The sequence below is a fragment of the Schistocerca piceifrons genome, chromosome 11, assembly GCF_021461385.2.
Source record: "Schistocerca piceifrons isolate TAMUIC-IGC-003096 chromosome 11, iqSchPice1.1, whole genome shotgun sequence".
Taxonomy (NCBI): domain Eukaryota; kingdom Metazoa; phylum Arthropoda; class Insecta; order Orthoptera; family Acrididae; genus Schistocerca; species Schistocerca piceifrons.
In genome coordinates, this window is record NC_060148.1 from 127,027,340 (window position 1) to 127,052,051 (window position 24,712).

Sequence of the window (24,712 nt, forward strand, 5' to 3'; positions counted from 1 at the left end):
CCAAGAGTTCGTAGTACACCACAAACATTTTTCCATGAAGCGATTGACCATCTTGTCTCACAGGGGCATAAATGTATTCACAGCTATGGTGATTCTTTTTGAAATACTAAACAGTTAACTTCCTTTTTTCCATCAGTCTTGTTTTATGGAGTATTCATCTTGTGTACTCTTTCTGAAGTTTTGCATCAGTGTAACCATATATATTACAACAAAAAAAGATGAATGTGACAGGGATCAGATCCCATACAGAGCCAATCACAAAATGTTCTGATTTCATTCATCACTTTCAAATAATTGTTTAATTCTGGTATGTTAACGCAATGCTAAATCTATAGTGGCAGATTCATGATTAGGTTGGGATTTCTTAATTAATACATACTAAGATAGATTTTTGCATGTGAGCTGTGCAAACTTTCCCCTCTGCCTCCAACCCCTCCACCACACAAAAATTCATAAGACCTATTTTGTGTATCAGTTTCTTTGATTGGCAGCGGCAGAGTGCGTAAACACAAACACACATACCTGGCCTCAGCATCTGGCTGCCAAGGCCAGAATGTGAGCAGCAGTGCAAGACGCTAAAAGTCTTCCCTTGGCAGCCAGAGACTGTGGCCGCGTCTGCGAATGTTGTGTTTGTGTGTTGTGTTGTGTGCTGTTTAAATCTAATGAAGACCTGTTTAGCTGAAAGCTGTGTTTGACAGTCTTTTTGTTGTGCCTATCTGCGAATCAGCGACTCCACTTTGTGGTGGGTAGCAACTATCCTTTTCATAAAACTGTCTAACACATATCTTCATGTTTCATTGCTGTGACAAGACGAAGCAATCCAGATACAGTTACTGCCATCACTATTCTAAACCAAACAACTGCTTTGGTTGTTATAACCAGTGCTCGATTTGTGATGGTATGCCATACTGATACCTGTGACAAGCCAAAGTACTGGTACCTCTTCTTTTTTATAAATCAAGCACTGGTCATAACTGTTACTACTTCAACTTGTTTTATTCGAGATCATGTCACATCCAGAAGATCAAACCAAACTGAACTTATCTAGTAGGAACTGTTGTAAATAAGTGTTCATTTTCATAGCCCATTATGTACTCTCACAGACTGATCAATCTGAAGTTACAAGCAGAGGAGAGGTGATGCGTGGAATGAATCAAAGAAAAAGAACTGAACACATGCCATACAAGAAGCTGTGTATCACTGGCCGAATGTGTTACAATTAGCTCATTATACCTTCTTTTAAATATATACACAGTGAATCTTTGATGAGGCTCAAGTTTCACTCTGGCACAAATTTTCACATGTCACTAATATACCTAATACAGCTGATGTCTAATAGTTCACAGTAAGCAAACAAATTTTGAATAATTTAATATATTATAACAACATTCCACACATAACCAATCACAACACAGATTCATGATTCTGTAATTACTTTCTGTGGGTGGGGACGGGAGCAGGGATTGTGAACAACACATGTATAAGATGGGACAATACAACATATGTAAAAGACATACCGGTAACTCCTTTTGCAATAAACAAATTTATTTTACTGCTGTTGTTTTTAACATGTCATACTAAAAAATCACATTCACTGCAACAGTAACTCCAACACAAGAGATACACGTGTCATTCACGGCAGTAAACATTTTATGACATGGGTTTTTCACAGTGGACTGTAAACCATTTCATTTTCTTAAAGTGTATCTATGATACTACTACAGACAGTGATATAACATTATTAATATATTACCAGACACATTAATTTGACACAGATGGTAAAATAAAAATAATGATCTTGGGTACTGTCTGTTGCCTATCTCTAGTAACCATCCCAGAAAATATAGGGTGTTGGCAGAGAACGTTTGGTTGTGAAATCCTGTAGTCACTCTGTAGGGGTACTGGATTTGCAATGTGTTTCTGAAAATACATCAGAGATATATTCAATGAATTATTGCATATTTTAAGATAGAACCTGGCAGTAACGGAAAGAACAAACGTGAGTAGAATAACATCATTAGATGTCAAATTAGAATAACAGCAATACATGTCAAATTAGAAAAGAATTATGTATGTACTGATCAGCAATATGAATTTTGTATGTAGAATACACCACTCTGTGGCCAATTAGGTGCAAATCATTTTCAAAAAACTCCTACATTTAACTACATATTAAGTTGTTAAATGGTGGCACATTTAGTCTGCTAACCTGGTCATGTATTGCATTCACACTGCAACTGGACAGCTGAAGATAGTGATGCTATGGATTTACCGACACTCATTATATAGGTACATGTTCTAATATCACCTTCACATTATATACATTTACTAACATTTCTTGACATAAATAAACCATCACAATTTCAAAAGAATAGAAATTTATTCTACTCATTCATCATCCGACCAAGAAGGTGAAAAAGAATAGAAATTTCTTCTACTCTACCACCAAGGAAGTGAACCTACAGGGAGTAAGTGAAGGTAAACATTAACAAAAGACAACCAAACATTGTTTAAGCTGTACACTATATTAACAAGAAAATATCACAATACTGCTTAATGCTAGTTCTTTTTATGCCAGTTAAATGTGTTCTAGTGAATTAGAAAGAAAGCTGCTGCTACTTCAGTCACATTAGTTACCTTCAGGATGCCTTATAAGAAACATGATATTTAGTTCATTAATCAAGTATTTTTTAGAAAAAACAGTAACCTACATATGTAATTACATAGGACAGTTTACAGCACACTACCTGCCATCCACCTAAAGTAGGAATGAAATCCTTGCACTAAGATAAGCAATGGAAGGAGTCACTACTGACGTATTTTTTAAATTTTCCTTTGAATTTCCTGAGATAACTAATTTCTTGTTGTATGTTAGATGGGAGCTTCTCAAATATCTTCATACCATAATACATAACTTTGTTAAATCTTAGTTAAGGATGCAAAGTTTACACAAAAGTTATATTTCTGTCTTGTATTGATAGTGCAGATCAAATTTCAGCATGAAAGGATTTTTTCACAACCACACTACGCCTTGATTAAAGTAACTGTGATTGTGGGAGTGACTAAGAGTCAGCCAACTGCTGTTCTTTCTTGACACCTATGTGCCCACTATAATGACTGATTTTTAGGCACCATACAGCAATCTCAGCTGCAGTACGATGCACAGGAAGGCGAGAGCCAACTGTTGCTCTATCCACAATCCCCACTGATGTCTGCCAAAGGTTCACAAAAGCGTTCAACAACAACCACAAAAGTTTTCTAATATAATTCACTAATATAATCTGAGAGGGGACGACAGAAGCGTCCGATCCCACGCGTCGGCTTTGACCCGTGACGTACGGGTGTTGTCGTGTGACGTCATGACGGCGCGGAGTTTGCCTTGTGAGTGTGGCGTGTTTGTAGATGTCGTCGTGTTGTGGTTTGTTGTGCTCTCTTGTGGTGTGTTCAGGGTTTTCGTTTGTGTGCTGTAATGGGCGCAGTTTGCTTTTGCTCATTATCCAGAATTGTTCGAGTGTCGGCTGTGTTTGTAGTGGAATTCGTTTCATTGAGTTAACGATTTTGTGTTAAGCTTAATATAGTGTTGTTTATTGTAGATAGTGTGGTAATTTTAGTAAAATTAATCAGTTGTTGTTTTTTGTTCAGGAATGGATACGACGGATGCCACTACAACGGTAGTAAGTTGCTTACAACACAGCTATGAAACTAAATCTGCCGTTTATAAAGTTCATGAGTACAACACTTCACGTGCAGCTTTAGTACATACGTCACAGTCTAAACAGATCCTATACATTTATATGCTATGGGAAAATACGATATTCTAGCCACAATCATATTAACCGATCAGCCTGTTTGCATCCCAGAATCCGAATGTACATTACATTTCCTGTTTTCTCTCTAACAATTTTGTGTTCCGCTTTTCGTCCCTTAGAACTCACAATACCACAAAGCCCATTACTAAATAGGATGTACTTGCCTGGATTTCCAAAGCTGTGTGCCGTCGACGAAAGAAAAGCTTACTGTAATTTCAATACTGGAGCGAGGGAAGGCGAAAGTACCCTTGGAATTTCATACAAAAAACTAAACTATCATGCAATCATTAAATCGATGAAAGTTACAGATTGGGCGGACAAGGAAGATAAACACGAAAATAAAAGTAAGCTGGGTGCTTTACTGTAAACTCGATGTAGGTTTAAAACTAAGTTTCCGACTTCTTCGAAAGTCGAAGTTTGGAAATACTACCAGTCTACCCGATTTGACCCTTAGCTTGAGGAGTTGCTTGTTGGGAATTACTGGGTGAGACACGGATATATATAAATACGTCAGGCCCCATAACGCACTAGCAAACCATATTGCAGTTGAGAAGAGAAATGTTGTAAGGAGAAGATATATTTCTCGTATAGTAAAGCACTGAAGAATTACCGATACTCAATTTGGGCTTCTTATATAGGAACGGAATATACAATCCGTACCTTACAAAAATTGTTCGTCAATAAAGATAAGTACAACTCGTTACATCAGAGAGTTGCTATATCTAAAGAATACCTTACCAAGAAATTTTGTGGGTATGAAATATATTCTTGACAGACAAACCAAGAACGAGGGTGGTTATTGTTATTTTGTTAGCAGTATAGAAATAAATACTTGATATAACTACGGAATTGTTTCTCACTCTCAATATTTTCGTGCTGAACTTGTAAATTAAATAAGCAGCGCTTGAATACTTCAGTGTTGCTGGGCGCTGCCAACAGATGTCACTGCGAGGCGCCACCTCAGAAAATATGGCTATCATTTTAGCTCCGTCTGCAATTCGTGACTGGCCGAAAACGAGTCGCATTGTAGCAACTACACCTAAAAACAAAGCTTACGCACACAATTCTGTGGGAGCTGTGACGTTAGCGTTCTGCAGTTGAGCAGTGCTATCTGTGGTAGAAGCGGTGTTTCATGTTTGGAAGCGTGGTCACCGCATTCAGCATTGGTTTGTTTTCGTAGCAATGACTGAAAGCATGGCTTTGTTTTTGTAACATTTGTGCCGGAAATCTTGTTCTCACTGTCATATGCGATTCGGATTGTTATTGAGCATCTGCTCAAAATGCCATGCAAGTGCTGTATGCCCTATTGTAGGGGAAACTACGACAACGGTTTAAAAGTTAGCGTCTTTTCATTCCCGTCTGATGTAGCATTAAGATTGAAACGGATCGCTGCAGTTCGTAGGAATGACTGGGAACCCAGTAAACAGTTCGTTGTAAGTATCTGTAATTTAAATTTATTTCTATATTCTTACCCTTTTTAATACTGTTATGTCACAGAACTGAATATTCAAATCAATAGCCTATCTATAACGAAGCATAATACTTTTAAGCTCACTTTATGCAGTCCTCAGTTAGATTTCATTTGTCAGTTTACATTCTGCCTTACGTTAACAGTGAAATATATGGTTCTTTTCTGATATGTGAACTGCATTTCACTGCAGACGTCATTGAGAAAATTACCAGTGCTTACGACCCAAAACTGGCAAACTCTTTACAGTTTACAGCACCTTTGGACAGTCCACGTTTAAAGAAACGTTCGTGAAAATTTATCGTAAAGGTACTTGTAATCAGTTTACAGATTAAAGTACAGGTTCCTTAATTTTCTTACAATATTGTTAAATATCTAAGATCATTAAACATTCCTATACGAATCTCATGTTTATCTCTCTCTATTTGCAGATGCTGTACCATCAAAGTTGCCAGGAAGACCTACGTATTTATCTTCAAAACAAGCACTAGCTCGAGAACATCCAGAGGGTCGCGAACGTTTGGGGAACCAAGCACCTGAGAAAGTCATTGAGCAGAGTGTGGGATCACACAAAAAATGATGGAGAAGAGTTCATTTGCTAGTTTAGAAGATTTTAAATCAAAATTATCTGATTGTGAAAAGCACAGTGACTGGGTCACGGGTGTTAAAGGATGCTCCTTATCTAAGTGTTGTGTGTCATGTCGTTATAAATAGTGATTTAGTGTTAAGTGCATTTGGGAAGGAAGCTGAGCTAAATTGTGCTGGTAAGATTAAATTATCAAACCAAGTAAGTGATACTGGTACAGTTAGCAACATTTTGAAAGAGTTGTATGTGATGTTTCATATAAATGAGGCTCCATTTGAGGCAAGTTTGCCTTGCATTGAAGACATTTTGGAAAACTTGTAAGAAAAATTACCACAAAGTGAGCATAAAATTAAATTTTTGAGGGAACAAGTTTCATTTCCAGGATTTAATAGTCCAACAGAGATTAGGTACGGGAGTGTTTCAATGATTTTATGGTCATTAGCTTATTCTATCAGGCCACATGCATATAGGTTTTTGACGAGTGCTCGTAAATTTTCCATTCCAAGTCCCAGTACTTTGTCAAAACTTTGCAGTAAACTTCCAACTAACCCAATCATTGAGCTTCAGAGTGAGCAGTTTCTCAGTTACATACCACAAAAAGTTGGTGCTTTATCTGTGAATGATAAAACTGTCCTGTTGATGGATGAGATTTATTTAAAGTCACAACTTGACTATAAAGGTGGCAATGTTGTAGGTGGTGCTTTTAACACAGATGTGGTTTTGTGTGCAACTAGTACTTATGTTTTTATGATCCAGAGTATGGATTCAGTGTACAAAGATGTGGTGCATATTCTCCCAGTTCACACAATTCATTTAAACTAGAAGCAGTGGGATTTCAGGTAATAGTAGTAGCTGACAATAATGCTATTAATAAGAAAGCTATTTCATACTTTTCTTCCCCCCCCCCCCCTCCTAGTGTACAGATAAAATAGGTTCATCCTGAGCAGACTTCTGCAGACCGCCCAATTTACTATTTTGTAGATACTGTACACATTTTAAAATGTAAACGGAACAACTGGGGTAACGAAAAGGACCAAATTTTGTGCTTTCCTTCTTTTAGTGATAGCTTGAAGGGAGGTCTTGCTTCTGTTACAGCACTGAAGGAACTACATTTACTAGAAAAAGGTGAACTATTGCAGTATGGCAGCACTTTAACGCTTAAGTCACCATATCCAAATTCTTTTGAATGGCAAAATGTGAAATTAGCATTGCATATTTTTAATAACACGACAGTTGTTGCAATGCAACAACTAGGTGCAAGAAAGAATTTGAAAACTGTGAGAGTATTGCCACATTTGTAAAAATAATAAGTCAGTGGTTTGATATTAAATGTTGAAACGCTGCTGAAGGGTAAAAAGCTAAGAAATGTTTACCAAGAACAGATTACTCCCAATTCAAAACATATTCATGACTTTTTGAGAAACTTTCTCTCGTGGTTGTGTTCATGGGAAGATTGCAATGGAGGAAAGAAATTGACCAGAGAAACACACTTTGCTCTCAAACATACTACTGCAGCCTTTATTGATTTTAGTGAATACTGGCTGTGTGAGAAGAACATTCGAGGGTTGGATTCCCTCTCTTCTTCGTCGAAGAGTTTCACTGCCTGGGCTACTCTCAGGGTGCACCTTCGACGTGGAAGATCCCCGCCGTTTCCCTGCCGTGTCGTCTGCTTGCCGTCCATACTGCCTGCCGGTGCTCGCCGCCGCCGCTTGGTCGCCGCCTTCCGGTCCTCGCCGCCGCCGCCGCCGCCGCCGCCGCCGCCGTCTGCCGGGGCTCGCCGCCCCCGCCTGGTCGCCGCCTGCCGCCGCCGCCGCCGCCGCCGCCGCCGCCGTCGCCGCCTGCCGGGGCTCGCCGCCGCCGCCGCCGCCAGCCGGTGCCCGCCGCCGCCGCCGCCGGTGCCCGCCGCCGCCGCCGCCGCCGCCATCCGGTGCCGCCTGGTCGCCGCCGTCGCCGCCGTCCTGACCCTGGTCTACGGCCGTCTTCGTCTTCATCCGTCTTCGTCTTTGTCTGTCCCCAGTTTCTGTCCTTTCCTCTTCGTTCTGTTTCGTTCTTGTTTCTCTCTCCCGTCATGTCCACCCCCACCACCACTGTCACTACTACCACCACCGCCATTGTCTATACCTCCCCTTCCGCCGCCTCCACCACTATAACTTGGTGTGCCCAGTCCCAGCCCCCTCCTTCCATTCCGCCTCTCCTCACTCTCCCTTCACCCTCTATCTTTGTCGCCCCCTCTCCCGCTTCTTCCTCCCGCTCCTCTCGTTCTGATCCCTTCCCCCCACTCCCCCAGCCTGTCACTGCAGCTCCGGCTCGGGTGGTGGCCCGTCGGGCCACTGCCCACGCCCAGCTCTCCCCGTCACCTTCGCCATCACCGCCGCCACTGCCACCATCATCGTCATCGCCGCCGTCGCCTTCGCCTTCACCGTCACCGTCACCATCTCCGGCGCCGACTCCGGCCCCGGGACCTGCCCCTCCCCGCCACATTCCCGTTGTTCCCGTCCCCCACACCTCCTCCTCCGCCATCAAGCGCCCCTGTGGCACTCCTGCTTCCTCTGCTTCCAAAAAGGCTGCGCCTCGTCCTCCTTCCCCCACCCATGATGCCATGGAAGTCTCCCCGCCTGTCCCTGCCCCCTCATCCTCCTCCTCTCTCCCTTCCTCCTACCGCTACCTCCTCTCCCGTCCTGATCCCTCTCTCCTTGAAGCCCGGAACCTCACCCTCTTCCTTCGCCAGCATTGTCCTGGTGCCCCCATCTCCCTCCTCACTCCTCGCCGCGATTCGGTCCTCATCTCCTCCCCCAGCCCAACCCTCCACACCTACCTCCTTTCCCGCATCCCTGTCACCCGCTTTGGCCCTCATGCCTCTCTCACCCCAGCTCCTTCACCACCTCCCTCCCGCCAACCCCAACCTATGCGTCGCCCGCCAACTCTCACCGCCGTGATCACTCGGCTTAGTCCAGTGATCACGGAGGAGGAGGTGTTGGCGGAGCTCCAGGCGCATCCCCATTTGGAGGTGCGTGCGGTTCACCGCATACATAACGCTGCCGGCCCCACCCGCCTTATGTGGGTTTTTTCTGAGCACGCCCCCTCCATTGACCGTCTCCTGAAGGAGGGTGCCCTCCTTTTTAACCGGCGGTACGAGGTCGACCCCTCCCGTTCCCCTCCTCAATCCCTGCGCTGCCAGAGGTGTCTGCGCTATAACGCGCACCCCACAGCTGAGTGCCGCGAGGCCCCCACCTGCCCGCATTGTCGGCAAGCGCACTTCCTCAGGCAGTGCCCTAACCTCCAATCCCCTCCTTCCTGCAATACCTGCAATCTCCCCCATCCCACCTACTCCCAAAAGTGTAAAGCCCGACCCCCTCCAACCACTCCTGAACTCACCGTCCCTGTCCGTCCCCTGGACGCCCCCACCCCTCCTGGCAATTCCCTTCGTCCCCCCCCCCCCCCCCACCGCTGAGGACATCATCAAGTTCCTTACCATCGTCCTCCAGAATGTTCATCCCTTTCAGCGCCCACACACCCTCCAACAGATCTCCCTCGCCGCCCATTCCATATTCCAACTCAAGATGTACGCCACCTACTCCAACAACCAGGCCCATTTCACCTTCTCCCGCCTCGACACCCTCGTCTAAATCCCTATCATGGCACGACAGCAACATATCCATTTCAACAACATCCGCTCCCTACCCGCCAACAGGAGCCTCTTCCTGCACACCCTTGCCACCCACCGCGTGGATGCCTTCCTCCTTAATGAAACCTTCCTCCACCCCACCACACCATTCACACTTCGCCCTACCTCCTCCACCGCTCCGATAATCCCCTCCCAATTGCGCATGGCGGAGTTGCCATTGGTCACCACCGCCAGATCCCCGTTCGGCTCCAACCTCTCCTTCCCGACCCCACCGAACACCTGATCCTTAGTCTCTTCTTCCCCGGCCTTACCGTTACCTGCGCCACCATCTATGTCCGCCCCAACGCTCCTATTCCCTTCGACTTCCTCTCCCACGTCGATCGTACCTTTTCCTCCTACGTGATCGCCGCCGACCTCAACATCCATAGTCGTTCCGCTGCCCAGTTACGGCGATGGCATCGGTTCCTCTCCACCCTTCAAGGTGACCTCGTCCCCATCCCCCGGCATACCCGTCCTGAATCCAACTCCACTCCTGATGTTATCCAACCTCCTTGGCCGCATAACGGTGGATGTCCTGGAGCCTATTGGTAGCGACCATCTCCCTGTCCTCCTCACCGTTTCAGACGGTCGTCGCCCTCGCCCCGACCCTCGTACTGACCCTCCCCCTAAGTATGTCCACGACTATTCCCGCGCCGACTGGAATGCCTACCGGGATACCCTTTCCACCCAGGTCGATAGCCACCCTCTCCCCTACCACCGCCCTGACGATGTCACCCATGCCGCCTCCTTTCTCCAGCAGACCTTGTCTGAGGCCGTGGAGGCCCACGTTCCTACTGTCGCCATCCACCCCCACCGTCCTACCTTACCCCCACAGGCCGTTCTCCTCCTCCGTGAATCCCGTCGTCTCTACCGTGCCTTCCTCCGCACGCGTGACCCGGACACACTACGACGCCACCGGCAACTCCAGCGACACGTTCGTACTTTGCTCGCGGCTAAGAAATGCCGGGACTGGCGACAGACATGCACCCGTTTAAATGCAACCCTACCAATCAACTCGTCCAAGTTCTGGACGGCCTTCCGTTGCCTTACCGGAACTAAACCCTCCCCCTACTATCCTCTTCTCCACGATGATCACCCCTTCCCTGACACCCTTAGTAAGACCAATCACTTTGCCTCCTACCTCTCCGATGTCTTCTCCATCCCCGACGATCCCCAGTTCGATTACTCCCTCTTCCCGGATATCCGCGATCGAACTGACACCTCTGTCCCTCCCCTCACTCCTGGTTTCCAGTACATGGACAACATTACACACACGGAACTCAATGCCCCTATCACTACACAGGATCTCATTGTTACACTCCGCACCAAACGCAACACCGCTCCTGGTCACGATCGTGTCACCTACCGTCACCTTCGTGAAGCTCCTGTCTCTTTCCTCTCCACCCTGGCCAGGCTCTACAATGTAGTCCTGTCCACCGGTTACTACCCCGACCTGTGGAAAACCTCCCGTATCCTCATGTTCCTTAAACCTGGCAAACAGCCGTCCGCCGTCTCCTCCTACCGTCCCATCAGCCTTACCTCGGTCTTCAGCAAGGTCCTCGAATCTATCCTCACCCGTCGCATCCACCAGCATCTCCGCCAGCACCGCCTCCTTCCCGTCACCCAGTGTGGCTTTCGGCCGTCCTTCTCTTCCGACAACCTTCTCCTTCACCTCACTCATCTCCTTTCCGAACAGCTTAATTCCCGCCGCTCCGCAATCTTCCTCTCCCTGGACCTCGAACGTGCATATGACCGCGTATGGCATTCCGGTCTCCTCTTCAAGCTCCAAACCTTCGCCCTTCCCATTAACTACGTCCGTCTGATCGGCTCCTTTCTCTCCCGCCGTCCTTCCTATGTCACCATCCATAACACCGATTCCTACACCTTTTTCCCCTCCGCCGGTGTGCCCCAAGGCTCCGTCCTCTCCCCCCTTCTGTACCTGTTGTACACGGCGGACATGCCGCCACCGTCAGCCCCCGTCCACCTTCTCCAGTTTGCCGATGACACCGCCTTCCTTGCCCTTGCCCCCACCCTACAGCGCTCCCAAAACCTTCTCCAATCCCATCTTGACCGGTTCACCGCTTGGTACAACCAGTGGTTGCTCAAGGTCAATCCTTCCAAAACCCAGGCGATCATTGTAGGCAAAACCACCCCTTCCTTCCGCCTCCTTGATTTCTATCTCACCGTCTATGGCCGTCCCATCACCCTCACTCCCACCCTTAAGTACCTTGGCGTCACCCTCGATCGTCGCCTCTCCTGGACTCCCCATCTCCAGACAATCCAAGCCAAGGCACGTTCCCGCCTCCGTCTCCTCAAGCTCCTTTCTGGCCGTACGTGGGGTCTGGACCCCTCCACCATCCTCCACACCTATAAATCCCTCATCCGCCCTATCCTTTGTTATGCCCATCCAGCATGGATCTCCGCTCCCCCTACCTTTTATAAATCCCTCCAAATCCTTGAACGCCATGCTCTCCGCCTCGCCTATCGCATCCGTCTCCCCTCCCCCACGCGGATCCTCTACGATCTCATCCCCTTCCCCCACCTCCTCCTTTTCCTTGAAAGGATACGGATCCTGTACACCTCCCGCAAACTCGATCCTCCTCACCCGCTCGTCTCCCCGATCCTCTCCCACCCCTGCCCGCTGCCGTGCCTGTATTCGCACGTCCCACCTGGTCTCCACCTCTCCACCCTCCTTACCCTCTCCCAAGGTGGCTTCCGCCAGCTCCCCCTCCCTGATGATGCCCTCCTCCCTTCCATCTACCCCTCCTACCAACTTTGATCCTCCCGCCCTCCTCCTGTACTTACTCCTCCGTGCACCCTCCCTCCCTCCTCTCCCTTTTCCCTCCCTCCTCCTTTTCTCCCCCTCTCCTCCCCCGGGCCTCCCCTCCCCTGTTCCTCTCCTCCTGCCCCCGACTCCTCAGCCATTGGCATCCTTTTTCTCCCCTCTCCCCCACCTCCCCCTTCTACCCCTCTTGGCAGGTCCCCGGACTCGCACACGTTACGTGGACATTCGCGCGCCGGAGGTCGCCGCCATCAGTGTTTTGTGTGTTTAGTGTTTAGTGTTTAGTGTTCACCGTCCCCTCCATCGTTCACCAGTGCCATCATCATCTTCAGTGGTTGTGCGTAGTCTCATCAGCTAGCAGTGTGGATTATCGACGAGTGTGAACGGCTCTGTGATTGTCTCTATGTGTCTCCTGTTTTATTGCCCACCGCTCTGTGACTTATGTGTCTTCTCACTGTTTTTGCTGCTTGTGTCTTCTATGGCTGAAGAGCAGCGTAGTGTGCTGCTGACAGCCTGCCTGTTGTACAGGTTTTAAAATAACAATAAAGTAAAAAAAAAAAAATGTGTGATAAAAAGCGAACATATTTGCTCTTTGGGAAAATACAGACAGACAGTTTGAAGGACAGGTTTGGGAAATACCGCCAACTTAATGGGGGAAGTTACCATGTATCGCTAAGGCAGGTATTTGGAACAAGGAAAATTAAGGGAACAGAGTATGTTTCCTCTTGTATTAAAGTCCAAAGTGTTTGGTGGTGTTGTAAGACCTAATTATGTTGATGCTGCTTGTTGTAGAATCCCAGGCTTTCAAGATATCGACAACCCAGAGCTGTTAAATGTAGTAGTTGATGATAGTGATGTTGATGAAATAGACGAAAACACTTGGCCATTACTCCATTATATTGCTCACACCAAGTGCATCTAAAATAAATTGTCCATATTGTGAAGGGTTTGTAACATCTGAAGAAACAAGACAAGCAGATGATTTGATAATGGCAAATGACAGGGGAGGTTTAACATACCCTAGCAGTGATGTAGTCACATGTGTTTCCTATGTATACTTAACACTATAAAAAATTCTTAAAGAAAAGGAAAAATTTGTTCCTGCAACAAGTAAATCAAAGAAATGTGCTTGTGAAAGAAGCAGCCATTAATGTGCCAAAAGACTTACTTCTTGGTTTCCATTGTTTAAAAGGTCACACTCTTGAATCTATCATACATTGTATATTGACTTGCAGTGCAAATATTTTACTAAACAACTTTGTAAAACGAAAAAATGATGTGTGTGTGACAAAAGATGTAAGTATTTATAAAAGAATGAAAAAGTCTTGACAGCTGACTCCTTGTCACAAAAAATTGTGAAATAAATGTTTTCTGGAAATTTACTTATTAAAGTGAAGCTTGTTAAGTATCACATGCCCCTTTTTCATAAGTTACTAAATGAAAAAACTTTTAATAAATGATTTACATTATTTGCAGTGAATTTTTAAGGTCCTAGTGTAATGTTACTAACAATCAAGGAAAATCATTATTACTTATGTAGTCTAAACTATCATGTGGAAGGTTACCTAATTATAAACTCGAATATGCAGCAAGGCAATGCTGTAAGTGCTTAAAATTTTACGTACATCGCATAAAAAGTAGGTAGTGGTGACTGAAAAAATAGGATAAATGATTTATATTATTTGTAGGCGAATTTTGAAGGACCTAGTGTTTTTTTTTTTTTTTTTAATTCGAGGAAAATCATTATTCCTTAGGTAGTCGAAATATTGCGTTGGTTACCTAATTGTAAGATCTAATCAGCAGCAAGGTGACGCTATAAGTGCTTAAAATTCTAAGAAGTAGGTAGTGGTGACTATATGAACTGCCTTTCAAGATACAGGATCCAATATTTATATAAATCTTTTTCACTCAATCGTGTTACGCCACAGTTCATCATTTACAATCTAGGTGATACAGTATGCACTACTCTCTTAGTTGAAGGTTTCATTGTTTTCGTTACTTCTATCATTAGTCAAATAGCGAATGTGCATTCCCTTCCGCTACTTCAGTGCTAGTTTCTGAACTCAGTCGCAGAGCTGTGATGTCACAGCAGGCGTAGCGAGGCTTTGTTCCTTGGTGGTGTTGATAGGAGAACTACGATTAGGTTTGTTGAAACAGTCGCCGGTGGGCTCACACGCACGGTTGTTGCAAACAGAAAACGTAACATCGCCATGTTTTTTAAATTTTGCGTCTGTACTTTCTGTATGCCTTCATTAGCGTCATCAACCCCATATTTTCTCTAACTTCTGCAACTTTTCCGCCACTTTACTGTTTTTAACAAAGTCACCGTTTTATTGCCTTTTTATATCGTTTGTTATCTTCCCATAATGTGTTTTTTTTTTTCTCTTTTCTTATTTGGGCTTTACGCGTCTATCGCCAGGGGGGATTGAATTCAGTAAGGGAATAAAATTAACATCTCGAGGATTGGATCCCCTCACTTCCAAATCGGAGGATTATGCCACCCAGGCTACTCTCAAGGTGCCTTTGCCATCTGTCTGCCGGCTGCCGCCGCCGCCGGCGCCCCCCCCCCCCCCCCCCCCCGTCCTCGTCACAGCCACCCTCCATATTTGTCTATTTTCCCATTTGAGTGACTCCTATTGCCAGTGGACAACAAATTTCATCATGGACACACCCACTAGCACCATCATTTACACTTCTACTTGCCCTGCATTCACCATTACCTCGTGGAGTGCCTCCCACGACCTTAAACAAAGTCCTAACCTTGGTCTCCTCCTTCCTGCAACACCTGCTACGAATTCCACCCCACCCACTCCTCCAAATGCAAAGCCAAACCCCCTCTCACCAATCCTGAGCTCACTGTCCCCATTCACCACATTGACCAGCCCATCCATCCCATCAATTTCCTCCACCCTCCCCCTACAGCTGAAGACATCTGGTTCCTGACCATTGTTCTGCAGAATATCCACCCACTGCAACATCCCCATACAATCCAGCAGATCTCCCTTGCTGCTGCTCCGTCTTCCATTTCAATTGCTACGCCACTTACTCTCACAACCAGGCCCACTTTATCTTCATGTGCCTAGACACTTGTTTAAGCTCCTCTCTGCTCTTCCCCTCCCACTCTGCTGAGCTACTGATGGACAAAACAACGAAACTATCGTCTGAAGAACACGTGTCTGATTTCTACCAAACACATACAGGCCCATTCTGAGTGCTCCGCAGATTGCCAAAAGACTACGTGATAGATTGGAACGGAAAGCCGGGTTTTTCTTAGTACGTAAACACACAGCAATCACAGACAATTCTAGCTACTTAATCCATGGCAGCAAATGGATAAATGTATGTACAATGATGCTGGGAGTGGAATGACAAATCGACATGATTGGGCTGAGCGCCCTTTATTTGACAAAATAATACTAATCTGGAATCTAGATTTCTAACTTTTATGATGGTTTTTATGCACTCAGGCCCCAAAGAAACTGGTATAGGCATTCAGATCCACAGATACCATTCACCACATCAACCAGCTCTGTACTGCATTGTGCAGCTACCTACTGCCAGGTACTCCACATCAGTGACATCATGAGAGAGCAGAATGGGACGCTCCGCAGAACTAACACACTTTGAACATGGTCAAGAATTCGCAGACTTTGAACATGTTCAAGTGATTGGGTATCACCTGTGTCATAAGTCTGTATGCGAAATTTCCCCACTCCTAAACATACCTAGGTGCACTGTTTCCGATGTGATAGTGGAGTGGAAACTAGAAGTAACATATACAGCACAAAAGCGTACAGACCGACCTCGTCTGTTGACTCGCAGAGACCACCGTCAATTGGAGAGGATCGTTATGTGTGGTAGGCAGACATCTATCCTGACTGTCACACAGGAATTCAAAACTGCATCAGGATCCACTGCAAGTACTATGAAAGTCAGGCAGCAGGTCAGAAAACTTGGATTTCATGGTCGAGCAGCTGTTCATAAGCCACACATCACGCCGGTAAATGTCAAACGACGCCCCGCTCGGTGTAAGGAGAGTAAACATTGGACGATTGAACAGTGGAAAAACGTTGTGTGGAGTGACAAATCACGGTACACAATCTGGCGATTCAATGAACAGGGTGCGGGTATGGCGAATGTCCGGTGAACGTCATCTGCTAGTGTATGTAATGCCAACAGTAATCTTCGGAGGTGGTGGTGTTATGGAGTGGTCGTGTTTTTCATGGAGGAGGCTTGCACCCCTTGTTGTTTTGTGTTGCACTATCTCAGCACGGACCTACATTGATGTTTTAACCACCTTCTTGCTCCCACTGTTGAAGATCAAGTCGGGGGTGGCGATTGCACCTTACAACACGATCGAACACCTATTCGTAATGCACGGCCTGTGGGGGAGTGGTTACACGACAATAACATCCCTCTAAAGGACTGGGCTGAACAGAGTCTTGACCTGAATCCTATAGAACACCTTTGGGATATTTTGGAATGGTAACTTCGTGCCAGGCCTCACCGACTGACATCAATACCTCTCCTCAGTGCAGCACGCCGTGAAGAATGGGCTGTCATTCCCGAAATAACCTTCCAGCTCCTGATTGAACGTATGCCTGCAATAGTGGAAGCTGTGATCGAAGCTAAAGGTGGGCCAACACTGTACTGAATTCCAGCATTACCGATGGAGGGCGCCACGAACTTGTAAGTCATTTTCAGCCATGTTTCCGGATACTTTTGATCACATAGTGTATGCTTTGTAGGGGGAAACTGCTGTTAATTTTCAAGCTTTTACGTGAATTTACTTTGCGCATCCTTTTGCAAGCGAGAAGATATCGTGAAGTACGATTGGGAAAGGCTGTAAATTAACCATCTATGTCCCTTTATTGAGTCCAGATGTTGAACAGAGAGAATGTTAAATACGCTGACAGAAGAAAAAATCGCACCAACAAATAATAATTACTGTGGAGTAATGAAATTTCTTGGCTAAACTTGCTTTGGTGACATATTTCAGTGATTAACACTGCAAGGTCATAGGTTAATTTAAGTGCAAGATAAGCTGCCGCAAATCAAACGGATAGTACACTATTAACCAGCGTAAGTTCCAAAATGTTGATTGAAACCATGAAAACGTAGATGTATTGTGTTGTGCAGGTCTCAGGTGTCAGTTTATGGGGTGGAGTTCCATGTCTGTTGCACTGGGTCGGTCAATAACGGTATGGTTAATGCTGGTTGTGGATAGCACTGGATCTGTCGTCCGATGATGTCTCATATGTGCTCGATCAGACAGATCGGTGGTGGAGCACGCTAAAGCAACATGTCGATTCTCTGAACAGTGTATTGAGCTACAATAGCTGTGTGCGGTCGAGTGTTATCTTGTTGGAAAACACCCACTGGAATGTTCTTCATGAATGGCACCACAACAGATCGAATCACCGGACTTACATACAAATTTGCGGCCGGAATGCGTGGGATAACCACGAGAGTGCTCCTGCTGTGATACGAAGTCGCACTCCAGACAAAAGCTCCAAGTATAGGTCTATTGTGCCTATCACACTGACAGGTTGGTTGCTGGTCGTCAGCTGGCCGAGTCCTAAACAACACACGGCCATCACTGGCACCGACCGACACAAGAAACTCTCATGAGGAAACACAGCAAACTGCACCCTGCCATCCAATGAGCTCTTGCTTGACACTAATTAAGTCGCAAATGGCGATGGTTTGGGTTCAGTGGAGTGCACATTACAAGGCACCTGGCTCGGAGCTGTTCTTGAGGCAACTGGTTTCTAACAGTTCGTTGTGTCACTATAGTGCCAACTGCTGCTTACACTCCTGGGGCAGACGCAATACGCTGCGCCATAACCATACGCCAAACACGATGGTCATCCCTCTAGAAAGTGCCAATGTGCCTGTCTGGAGCTCATTTTTCTTGTGACTACATTTTCGTGGCCACTGCTGACAGCAATAATGTACAGTGAGCACTTTCCAGCTTAGTCTTTTTGCAGTATCACAGACAGAACATCCAGCTTTGCGTAGCCCTATAATACAGCCTCATTGAAACTCAGTGAGACATTGATAATGGCATCTTTGTCTCCTTAAAGGCATTGTTGTTGGCCGCTGCGGCCGAGCGGTTCCAGGCGCTTAAGTCCAGAACCACGCTGCTGCTATGGTCGCAGATTCGAATCCTGCCTCGGGAATGGATGTGTGTGATGTCCTTAGGTTAGTTAGATTTAAGTAGTTCTGAGTCTAGGGGACTGATGGCCTCAGATGTTAAGTCCTATAGTGCTTACAGCCATTTGAACCAGTTTTGAAAGGCATTCTTGACTAACATCAATTCAGCACACCCAATAGCAGAGGTAACTGAAGCTACTAGCACCACCCTTATGCGACTGTGACGCAATCTGAAAAGACATAATCTTTCAGACGTAGAAACACACCTGTCAGCTTTTGTTTATAATGCACAACGCCTTCTTGGTGTTGGTATTTTCTTTCCTGTCTATGTATTGGTGATCCTTCCACTTCACTATATTATCTGCTTTCCGTATACAGAAACATATGAGCTAACATGTACCAAATGCAAACTCGTAACTACTCCAAGTTTTCAATGCAAACTTTTGGAAATTCTTGCAGTAGGTTAGTTAATTCTGAAGTAGCACAATAACTACGACCATAAGTAAAATCAACAGTTATACTCTACAAATGACTGTGAGATGCATGTCAGGGGTTACGTCCCATTGTACCTGTTGTTAGGGCTTTTTCCTGTTCGATTCGCACATGGGGTGCGGGAAGATGGATTTTTTGAATGTGTGCAGCAATTATTCTAATCTTATCCTCACTATGCCCCTGTGAGCAATACGTAGCGAGCTGTGTTATTTCCCCAAGCCGGTCTCCTGTATCAACATCCTAGCTTAAACCTCACCATGTCATGGCAGCGTCGTATCTTGTTCAGTAACATTTATTCTCTAGCTACCAACAACCATCTCCTCATGCACACCCTCCTGACCCACTACGTGGATGCCTTCCTCATCAATAAAACTTTTCTCCAGTCCCCGCGTATCATAAGCACTTCACCCTACTTCATTCACTGCTCTGATAATCCCTTCCTGATTGCACGTGGCAGAGTTGCCATCAGCCACCTACGCCAGGTCCCTGTTTGGCTCCAAATCCTCCTTCGTGACCCCACTGAACATTTTAACCTCAGTCTCTTTTTCCCTGGCCTCACCATAACCTGTGCCACCATCTATGTCCGTGCCACTGGCCCCATACCATTTAACATCCTTTCCCACATTGACTGCACCTTCTCCTCCTACGTGATTGCCGCCAACATAAACATCCGCAGTTGTACCACCGCCGAGCTGGGATGGTGGCATCAGTTCCTCACCTCACTTCAAGCTGATTTCCTTCCCATCCCCCACCACACCTTCCCCGAATCCAATACCACTCCCAACATAGTCCTGGCCTTACAGTGGATGTTCTCGACCCTATTGGTAGCATCCATCTCCCTGTCCTTATCGTGACAGATGGGTGAAACCCACGCCTCGCTCCATGCACCGACCCTCCCCAAAAGTTCGTCCACGACTACTCTCGTGCTAAATAGAATGCCTACCGGGCGACCCTAGGTACCCGGTTTGATGACCACCCTCTGGCCTTCCAGCATCCTGATGATGTCACCCATGCCACCTGCTTTCTCCACCAAACCCTGTCTGAGGCTGTTGAAGCTCATTTCCCCACTACCTTCATTCACCTGCACTGCCCCACTTAACCCCCACAGGTCATCCTTCTCCTTCATGAACCCTGCCATCTCTACCATGACTTTCTCCACACATGGGACTGGGACACACTCCATCGCCACTGGCAACTCTAGGGTGGGATCCGAAATTTGCTCGCTGCCAAAAAACGCTGGGACTGGCACCAGCACCCACCTAAGTGATACTCTCCCTATCACATCATCCAAGTACTGGTCAGCCTTCCATCGCCTTACTGGATCTAATCCCTCCCCGCAGTATCCCCTCCTCCATGATGATCAACCTTTTCCTGACAACCTCAGTAAGGCCAATCATTTTGCTTCCTACCTGTCCAATATCCTTACTATTCCTGATGATCCCATGTTTGATTACTCCCTCTTCCCAGATGTCTGTGATTGTACTGACACCTCTGGTCCCCCGCATGCCCTTAGCTTCCAGTACTTGGACCACATCCCACACACACCTCTTAACATTCCCATCACCACACAAGACACCATAGCCACACTTCACACTAAACGTTACACCATTCCTGGTCACGACCCTGTCACCTACCACTATCTCTGTGAGGCACCCATATCTTTCCTCACCATCCTGGCTGTGCTCTATAATGTGGTCCTCATGATCGGCTACTACCGCAACTTGTGGAAAACCTCCCGGATCCTGATGTTCGTCAATCCTACCAAACCACCCACTGATGGCTCCTCCTACCATCCCCTCACTCTTCAGCAATAACTTGGAGTCCATCTTCACTTGAAGAATTCACCAGCACTTTCACCTGCATTGTCTCCTTCCCTCTATCCAATGTGGCTTCCAACCCTCCTTCTCTGTTGATGACCTCCTCCTCCATCTCACCCACCTCCTCTCCGGTCAACTAAATTCCCATCACTCCACTGTCTTCATGTCCCTTGACCTCAAACGTGCGTACAACCGTGTCTGGCATTCGCACCTCCTCGACAGCCTACTAAATTCCCATCGCTCCAGCACCTTCATGTTCCTTGACCTTAAACTTGCATACTACCATGTCTGGCATTCCGGTCTCCTTTTCAAGCTCCAAACCTTCGCCCTTCACATCAGTTATGCCTGTCTGGTCGCCTCCTTCGTCTCCCACCACCCTCCTATGTTACCATCCACAATACTGACTCTTATATCTTCTACCCTTTCGCCAGTGTGACCCAGGGCTCCATCATCTCTCCTCTTCTTTACCTCCTCTATAAGGCGAACATGCCATCACCCCACCCCATCCAACTTCTCCAATTTGCTGATGAGACTGCCTTCCTTGCCCTCGGCCTCACCCTCCAATGCTCCCAATGCCTTCTTCAATCCCACCTTGACCAATTCACCGCTTGATGTAACCAGTGGTTGCTTATGATCAATCCTTCCAAAACCCGGGCAATCATGGTAGGGAACACCACCCCTATCTTCCGTCTCCTACATTTTTACCTAACCATATATTGCCACCCCATCAACCTCACCCCAAACTCTAAAGTATCTCGGTGTCACCCTCAACTGCCGCCATTCCTGGACCCCCATCTCTGGGCAGTCCAAGATGAGGCCCGTACCTGCCTCTGTCTCCTTAAACTCTTCTCCACCCAAACATGGGGTTACAACTTCTCCACTCTCTTCCACACTTATCAATCCCTCATCTGCCCCATCCTCTGCTATGCCTATCCCACCTGGGTTTCCGCCCCTCCCACATACTATAAGTCCATCCAAATCCTTGAATGCCATGTGCTCTGCCCTGCCTATTGCATCCGCCTCCCATCCCCCATGTGGATCCTTTCTGACTTGATTCCCTTCCCGCACCTTCTCCTTTTCCTCAAACAAATTCTTTACACCCCCTGCGGACTCGATCCTCCACACCCACTTGTCTCTCGCCTCTGCGCCCACCCTGTCCCACTGCCATGCCTGTATTCTTGCGTCCTGCCTGCTCTTCATCTTCACACTCTCCACACTCTCGCCCAGTGTGGTTTCTGCCGACTTCCCCTCCCTGTGATGTCTTTGTTCCCCCATCTAGCCATCCTACCAGCTCTAACCCCCTCTCCCTCTCCCCCTTTTTTCCTCCTGGTCTCCCTCTCTTCTACCAACCTTCCTTTCTCCCCTCTCCCCTCTCCCTTGTCTCCCTCTTCCTCCACTTCTCCTCCCAGGGCTTCCAACACCTACCCTCTCCCCTCACCCCACCCTTCTCTCTCGCACTGGCTCCTTCCCCTTCTCCTTCCCTCATGCCTTTTCCTTACACTCAGTGGCAGCCCCCCCCCTTCTTCAGTGTGTTGGTTACCTTTTTGCTGATGATCCTCACCACAGTGGTTCAGTGCACTACTGTTTCTTCAACAGTGTTTTTCGGTGTCCTTCTACGTTTGTGTCTCCAACTGGATGTCTACATTTTTTTTAACTGTTGACCTCATTTGTGTATACCAAGCCTACAGACGAACGACTTCATTTCTATAGTGTTACATATTGTCACCATGTTTTTCCCTACATATATTTTCTATTGTTTTCTATTGTATCTAATGTTGTACCATTTGGCTGAAGAACCACATATGTAGGCCGCTGCAGGCCCATCTCATGTGAGGAATGAAATAAGAATAAAGGAACCAAAAAGGAAAAAAGTTATTGAGGGGTAATGAAAGTTTTGGATATGACCTCATCCTCTTCCCCCACCTCCTCCTTCTCCTCCAACATTTACACATCCTTTACACTGTCCACAGGCTTGTTCCTTCTCACCTCCTGGTTTCCTCCTTCCTCTCCACCCCTCGCCCATTGCCGCGACTTTATCGCTATATCCCTCCCTCTCTTAACCACCACATCCTCCATCTCCATCAGGGCAATTTCTAGCACCTCCCAGATTTTGAACTTTGCTGTGACATCTACGCTTCCTTCCAACTGTAACCCCCATGTCCTCCCCTCACTCCCTTCTCTGCTCTCTTTTCCCCTCCCTCCCTTCTTCCCTTCTTCGTCCGTCCTTCCATCATATGTATGCCCCTGGCAGATGCTCTCTGTCGTCGTCATCAGTGTAGTGCATCAGTGTTGTGTTTGCTGCTGTTCTACATCTACATCTACATCTATACTCCGCGAGCCACCTTACGGTGTGTGGCGGAGGGTACTTATTGTACCACTATCTGATCCCCCCTTCCCTGTTCCATTCACGAATTGTGCGTGGGAAGAACGACTGCTTGTAAGTCTCCGTATTTGCTCTAATTTCTCGGATCTTTTCGTTGTGATCATTACGCGAGATATATGTGGGCGGTAGTAATATGTTGCCCATCTCTTCCCGGAATGTGCTCTCTCGTAATTTCGATAATAAATCTCTCCGTATTGCGTAACGCCTTTCTTGAAGTGTCCGCCACTGGAGCTTGTTCAGCATCTCCGTAACGCTCTCGCGCTGACTAAATGTCCCCATGACGAATCGCGCTGCTTTTCGCTGGATCATGTCTATCTCTTCTATTAATCCAACCTGGTAAGGGTCCCATACTGATGAGCAATACTCAAGAATCGGACGAACAAGCGTTTTGTAAGCTACTTCTTTCGTCGATGAGTCACATTTTCTTAGAATTCTTCCTATGAATCTCAACCTGGCGCCTGCTTTTCCCACTATTTGTTTTATGTGATCATTCCACTTCAGATCGCTCCGGATAGTAACTCCTAAGTATTTTACGGTCGTTACCGCTTCCAATGATTTACCACCTATGGCATAATCGTACTGGAATGGATTTCTGCCCCTATGTATGCGCATTATATTACATTTATCTACGTTTAGGGAAAGCTGCCAGCTGTCGCACCATGCATGAATCCTCTGCAGGTCCTCCTGGAGTACGTACGAGTCTTCTGATGTTGCTACTTTCTTGTAGACAACCGTGTCATCTGCAAATAGCCTCACGGAGCTACCGATGTTGTCAACTAAGTCATTTATGTATATTGTAAACAATAAAGGTCCTATCACGCTTCCTTGCGGTACTCCCGAAATTACCTCTACATCTGCAGATTTTGAACCGTTAAGAATGACATGTTGTGTTCTTTCTTCTAGGAAATCCTGAATCCAATCACAAACCTGGTCCGATATTCCGTAAGCTCGTATTTTTTTCACTAAACGTAAGTGCGGAACCGTATCAAATGCCTTCCTGAAGTCCAGGAATACGGCATCAATCTGCTCGCCAGTGTCTACGGCACTGTGAATTTCTTGGGCAAATAGGGCGAGCTGAGTTTCACATGATCTCTGTTTGCGGAATCCATGTTGGTTATGATGAAGGAGATTTGTATTATCTAAGAACGTCATAATACGAGAACACAAAACATGTTCCATTATTCTACAACAGATTGACGTAAGCGAAATAGGCCTATAATTATTCGCATCTGATTTATGACCCTTCTTGAAAATGGGAACGACCTGCGCTTTCTTCCAGTCGCTAGGTACTTTACGTTCTTCCAGCGATCTACGATAAATTGCTGATAGAAAGGGGGCAAGTTCTTTAGCATAATCACTGTAGAATCTTAAGGGTATCTCGTCTGGTCCGGATGCTTTTCCGCTACTAAGTGATAGCAGTTGTTTTTCAATTCCGATATCGTTTATTTCAATATTTTCCATTTTGGCGTCCGTGCGACGGCTGAAGTCAGGGACCGTGTTACGATTTTCCGCAGTGAAACAGTTTCGGAACACTGAATTCAGTATTTCTGCCTTT